The sequence below is a fragment of the Chamaea fasciata genome, unplaced genomic scaffold (assembly GCF_029207755.1).
Source record: "Chamaea fasciata isolate MVZ Bird 193981 ecotype frontalis unplaced genomic scaffold, bChaFas1.0.hap1 SCAF_13, whole genome shotgun sequence".
Classification (NCBI taxonomy): Eukaryota; Metazoa; Chordata; class Aves; order Passeriformes; family Sylviidae; genus Chamaea; species Chamaea fasciata.
Genome location: NW_027094098.1, coordinates 21,024,384 through 21,030,899, shown reverse-complemented (window position 1 = coordinate 21,030,899; position 6,516 = coordinate 21,024,384). Strand labels below are relative to the sequence as shown.

Here is a 6,516-nt window from a genome sequence, read left to right as displayed (position 1 = left end):
TTGGCTTTAATGCTGCCGACGGGTGATGTCCTCAGGCTGAAAGGGAGGGGATTTGGGGTGGCCAGGACATCCCTGGCAACTGTGTGGGAGCTCCGGGAGGTGGGAATTGCTGTCTGAGCCCCTCTGCAGACAGCCCGAGCCGCCGTTCCCGGGCAATGCCAGCTGTTCCCTGGGGAGCTCTTGGGCTGTGGGTGCCTCTGTCCGGGCTGCAGCATCTCCCCGTGCCCGGCGGGAGCAGCCCCTGGCCGAGGAGCCGCGGCAGCCCCGGGGCCGTGTCCGTGCCAGCCCCGAGCCCGGCCCCGGGCCCTGCGTTTGGCCGCCGCTGCCACGGGCGGGGCCCCGCAGGCACAGCTCCTCCCTGCACGTCATCCCAGGGCTGCTGGCCCCGCTGGGGCTGCCGGCCTCCTTCCTCCCTGCGCCTCCGGGCACCCGGGACACCTGCAGGAAACACCGAGGGACACTGCAGGCGGCACGGGGGGGCACCGAGGCCTCCGGCCAGAAAAGCAGCCCCGGCCTCAGCAGCTGCCATCATTTTGGCCCGGCAACACTCACCTGCAGGAAACGCCCCTGTGCGGGTGGGACCGGCCCTGCCTCTCTGCAGAACTTTGGCCGTGGAAGAAGGGAAGCCTCAGGACTTGTCCTGCTCCTTTCCGCCCGGAAAAAGACTTTGTGTGAGTACTTTTACGGCAGCTGTTGGGTAAATCCTGGAAAGGACAGGAAATCAGCGTCACTGGAAGAGCTTTGTGCTGTCGTGAGCTGCCAGCCAGTTCTGCCCTCGAGCCATTCCAGGGGCTGGTGTGTGAAGCAGCTTTGGCAGAGAAGGCGGCACTGCACTTACCTTAGTGGGGCCAAGCGTTGCCATCCTATGGAGGTCCATCCCCATAATGCAGAGATTGGTTCAGCTGCTTGGAGCAGAGTCCGGGTAATGCCAAGGTGCTGAGTTCGATTCTCAAACGGTCCGTCCGCTTGAGAGTCAGATTTTAGGATCCCTCTCAGCCTCAGTATATCCTGTGACCTGGAAATAAGAGGAAAATTCTCGGCTGAGTTTTAATAAAACAGCTTTTGCCATTGCAGGGTGTGAGCTTCACTCGGCGATTTTCGGCCGCGACGAGCCCCACGAGCATTCCGCCCTTCCTTGCCGCCATCATGGTTGCGTCTGAGGCCATTTCCGGTTCCGCCGGCATCTTTTTTGCGGTGCGGCTAAGGCGCCCGGCAGGTGTTTACACAGACGCCTGATTAAATCCACGAATTTAAAAGCAAGCGCGGCGCGGCTGAGCACACGGCCCGTGTCCCCACACCTGGAGACGCCGCGGAAAATTGCGTCCCGGCGGCGCCGTTGTCGGGGTTTCGTGCAGGCATCTGGGTAAACGCCTATAGGGTCCTTATTTTTTCGCGCCCTTTTGGCCGCCCTTTTTGGAAGGTCGGGCGCCTCGCGCCTAGGCGCCATTTTGTGAGGGGGGTCGCGTGACTTCCGCTTTTGCCTTCCGCCATCTTTGTTGCGGCTGAGGCCACTTCCGTCCCGGCCGCCATGTTCTTGGCGGCTCGGCATAGGCCCCCAGCAGGTGTTTACACAGACGCCTGACTAAATCCGCGAATTTGAACGCAAGCGCGGCGCGGCTGAGCACACGGCCCGTGTCCCCACACCTGGAGACGCCGCGGAAAATTGCGCCCCGGCGGCGCCGTTGTCGGGGTTTCGTGCAGGCATCTGACTAAACGCCTATAGGGTCGTTATTTTTTCCCGCCTTTTTATGCCGCCTTATTTAGAAGGTCAGGCGCCTCGTGTCTCGCCGCCATCTTGGTAGTGGAACCCACTAAAATGCCCCCTCGGCTCCTCCCACAAGCGCCTGACTCAATGGACTGTCGCCCGCGGCGCCGCTGCGCTCCCATCCCGTGTCCGCACACCCGCAAACGCCGCGGAAAATCGCGCCCGGACGGCTCTGTGGTCCGGGTGGCGCGCGCAGGCAGCCGGCTGCCACGCGCCCGGGCTCCTTGCCTTTTTCCCTCCCTTTCGGCCCCGAGCTGCGGGCGGGCGGCAGCGCCGCCCCCGAGCTCACAATGCGGGGCTGCCACGCGCGTCGGGGACGGGCGGGGGGGACAGCTGCACTACCGCTCTTTGCCCACACGGTGGCAGCATTGCCTCACAGATCATGAGGGACGAGCAAGGGGGACAGCTGCAGTACCGCTGTTTGCCCACACGGTGGCAGCATTGCATCACAGATCAGGCGGGACGGGCGGGGGGGAGCTGCACTACCGCTGTTTGCCCACACGGTGGCAGCATTGCCGCAGAGATCAGGCGGGACGGGCGGGGGGGACAGCTGCACTACCGCTCTCTGCCCACAGGGTGGCAGCACTGCCGCGCGGCGGCGCGGAGCGGAGCCATAAACGAACGTGCCCAGAAATGCCCTGGCGAACAGCCTCCGGAATAAATGGCCCAAAAGACCCCCGAGCACACCTGCGAGAGCCCTGCCAGCAACCAGACCGAAACAAAAAAGCCTTTCGTTCAGGCTCTATTTCAATATTTTTTATCTTTGTGATTCTGATATTTACATTCATCATTACAATTCATCTTTTATATTATGTACATTATACATCATGTATTTTGTTTATTATACTCTTATATTTATTATAGATTTTTAATATATAAAACTAGATATGAAATAATTTATTATTTATAACGCTGTTACAAATAATAATACATTTAATTTAAATATCTTGTTTATTATGTACATTATAGATGTTTACATTACATATATTATACATATTTATAAAACGTAGTAATAATATATTGTGTATATTTATTGATATTATTTTTCATATCCTATACTTTCTGTAATTTTTCTTTTTCATTATTTTTTAAATTCGTTTGTTTATATTTTAAACGATATTTTACACTAGATGAATTCATTAACCTAACATCAGAAACACAATTTATTTGAATTAAATGAGCCTGGTTTTCTAAGGGGTAAAGTTTTAATCTTTATTTAAATAATATGGGCATATTTTCTCTATCTGTATGGGGGTTTTTTGGTGGCTTGCGGGGGATTTTATTTTGGGGGTTTTCTTTTTTTGTTCGCTTTGTTTTGGATTTCTTTGCTAATAAACAAGCAGGGTCGGAGAGTTCAAAATAAAACGTCTACTTTGTTTTTATTGCTCCCTCTGAAATACGCCTCGACAGCCTGGACAGCAGGCTGCTGCTGGTAACACTGTGCACGGGTAGGAGGAGACCTGGTCGGGGCTGGGAAGGAAAAAACGGCACCACGGTGGTCACAGCTTTCTCCCTTCAGGAGTTTTATGGAGCAGAAAATACAGAGCTTTTGCCAACTGCGCTCTCTGTGACATCCCGACGTCCAGCGGGCACGGAGGTCATTTCTCATCTTTCTTGCCAACAGCCAAACCCCCAGGCGCCCGGGGGGAAGAAAGAGTATGGGGGAAAAAAAAAAAGGAACAAAGAAAACATGAAAAAATAAACCAAAACTATAGAAAATAATAAATAAAATTAAAATACCAAAAGAAAAAAATTTCAAAGTAACAAAAAAGTGGAAAAAAAATTTAAACAAAAAATTAAAATAAAAAACAAAAAGTAGTTTTAACAAGTAAATAAATAGCTAAAGAAAAAAAATAAAAATTAAAAAACTGAAGAAAAAGTCTTTGAAAAACCACAAAACGCAACATGAAAAACCACAACAAAAGAGCACAAAAATACAAAAATAACAAAAAAATAAAATACAAAATTAAATAAACGCAGCTCTCACCTCCTGCCACTGCCTAAAAAAGCGCCATGGCTTTCCTCAATTATGCAACAATAAGGGAAACAAACCCAGTGCCCCCAAGAACAGAAGGTTTTCTAGACAATTCCCACTTTTGCTTGGAAACAAATTCTATTTTAGTGGGAAGCTCATTTTGGACAAACATCCAAATGTGCCAAGGTAGGAAAGAACCAGCCCCTTGTGTCCAAGGAACAGCAGCTAGGCCTGGATTCAGGTTTTAATGGCATTTATGTAATTAAAAATGCAGTAAATTGAACTTTACAAAGAGACGAATCGTGGCAAATAAATACTTCAAAGTTTTCTTGGGAATTCACAGAATTTTGTGGAGATGGTGCTGGACAATTGCTGATTTACCAACATTAATTGGGTAAATTTCCTTGGAAATGTGCTCTACAAGGTACAAAAATTCCAATTAGGATGGAAAATTGGAATAAATAAATATTCCCTTACTAAAATCAGAGAGAAAATCAGAGTTATTCCTTCAATTAAAAGGAAGGAATAACATCTAAATCCAAGCCTGCCTGGAAAACAAGCTCAGGAATTTCTAACATTGAAAACTTTTGCAAGAGTCATGAAGTTGGTGAAAGTTCATGGAATGATGGTTTAAAATCTGCTTCCTCTGCTCTGATTTAAAGGGAAGTGGGAATTCAACAGGTCCAGTTACTCCCATCCAACCTTGGACTGGGATAAGGCCTTCCAGTGGCTTCACTTCCTACTGGCTCTCTCCTTTTCGCCAACTACCTGCAAGAGGAAAAGCAACAGGAATAAAGTCTCAAACAGGATGTCCTTGGTCCAGGCAGACTGAGGTGCAGCTCCCAGGGAGGGAGGCCAGGCTGTGCCTCGGGGAGCTCCGGGAATCTGGGAATGCCCGTGGGATTAAAGGGCTGGAAAAGCACACCCACCTGCCAGGTTCAGTGCTGGGACAGAGCAAGGCCGGGGCTCGGGGGCAGCAGTTAGAGCTGGGACTGCAGGAGAACACCCCAAACCCGGGTTAAACATCCGGCACGACACGCAGCACGCTCCGGGAGAAACTCGGGTGGGAGAAGCCCCGGGATGCTCCACGTTCCTTGCCCTTGGCAGCTGTGCCAGGGCCTCCCTCAGAATGCTGACCTCACCGTGCAGCTCCTACAAAACAGGAGAACTTATGGGAATCGCCCAGCAATCCCTGGACTTCCAGTTATTAAGAACCACAGCTGCAGCGAAAGGTGTACAAACACTACTGCAAACCAGCAGGTCTGAGGAGACGCAGGGATTTATTCCCGAGGGGACACAAGGATCCCTCAGCCAGCCAGGATTTCTCCCAGGCTCTTCCCACTGCTCTCTGAGGACACAAACAGCAGTTTTTCCCTCGAGTTCCCCTTTCCATCAATGCCAAGACTCGTGTTCTCCTCCAACCCCAGGTTCAGGAAGGAAAGTAGGAATATTATCACTGCACAGACTGTCCAGGAGGGTGTGACTGAGGCAGCAGCACCAGCTCCCACTCCACTGCTGCTCTGGGTTCCTGAGCAGCTCCTTTCCATCCTGCCCTTCCCAGCACCATTCCCTGGGTGCCATGTCCACAGACACCTTCTCCATGCCGCTTAAAACCCACAGACACCAACAGAAAGGAGATCAAAAATCAATTCACATGTTGCTAGTCAGAGAGAATGGGAGAGGCCTAAAAATCTGCATTTATTTTAGAACACTAGAGCAATTTCTTCATGACCCTGACTATCAGTGATGGGCAGATAGACACCTTCTTTAACTTACTACCTGCAAAAACATCAAGTTTCAAGTTTAGTAAAGATAAAATTTTGCTGCAAAAATAAAAGAGGTGGGATGTTGGTGTTAGTGCTTTAACCTTCGGACATTAGCGGGTATTTGTAAAACAAATTCATAATTGAAGCAGCTAACTTGAAAATAAGGGGTTTTTACAATAAAGTTGACCAAGAAAGAGTCTCAAAATTAGGATATAGGCTGCACAAATATTTAAGAAAAAAAAAGTTGTCTTTCGTGCGTATAACCTGCCAGCCTCTCATGTTTTCAGTCCTTACCATTTATTTTTACCAAGGTGATGATTAAAACCTTGTCAAAAGCTCAAAAAAAAAAAATTCCAGGACAAGGCAGGTGTTTTCCCAAGCACCCTCAGTGTGGAGCTGTGTCAGCCACAAGTGTTTGCTCCCTCAGCCCAGCCCGGAGCAGGCTCCAGCTGCTGCCCAGGGGGGTTACCAAGGGACTCACTTGTTTGAAGCTGTAAATGCAGGTGGCCTGCACTGGAGTGCCAAAAAATGTGAAATATGTGACTCTCATCTTGAATAGCGATCGATCTTCTCAGGGGAGCCCCTCACCCAGGATGGGGGGCTCTGCCACAGATTTCATCTCTCTGCATCTGAAACAGAGTTTGGACAAAAGTCAGAGTGCTGCAGGATACCTTGACAGCTCCACACATCTTGTGGCAATCTAGGAATACCCTCTACAGTCTAACCACACCCCACATCACAAATTTCAAGCCCCCAGGACTATTACCCCTCGTACCCCTACACCCAGACTGAGCAGCAAGGCAGAGCAGCTCCCGGCCAAACACACACCAACACCCGTGACACAGCACAGGACAAACGAGGGGACACAACAGGGACAGAAAACTCTGGGCAAGAAGAACGACCCTGAGGGTCCAGAGAACTCGGAATGAGATGACCGAGGTGAGACTGAAGGTGAGCTGGCCAGGCTCAGAGAACCCTGCAGGAACAAGATGCCATCGGGATGACTTATC

The 6,516-nt window shown here is 50.2% G+C and overlaps 1 long non-coding RNA gene across 1 annotated transcript; it reads right to left on the bottom strand.

The window, feature by feature from the left end:
- Nucleotides 1–3,042: 3,042 nt before the first annotated feature.
- LOC136296450 (uncharacterized) lies at nucleotides 3,043–6,117 on the bottom strand. Its single transcript, XR_010722928.1, has 4 exons — nucleotides 5,988–6,117; nucleotides 4,670–4,892; nucleotides 4,443–4,508; nucleotides 3,043–3,374 (listed from the first exon to the last, which is right to left on the bottom strand). It is a non-coding gene; the product is annotated as an uncharacterized lncRNA (long non-coding RNA).
- Between the last annotated feature and the right edge of the window lie 399 nt (nucleotides 6,118–6,516).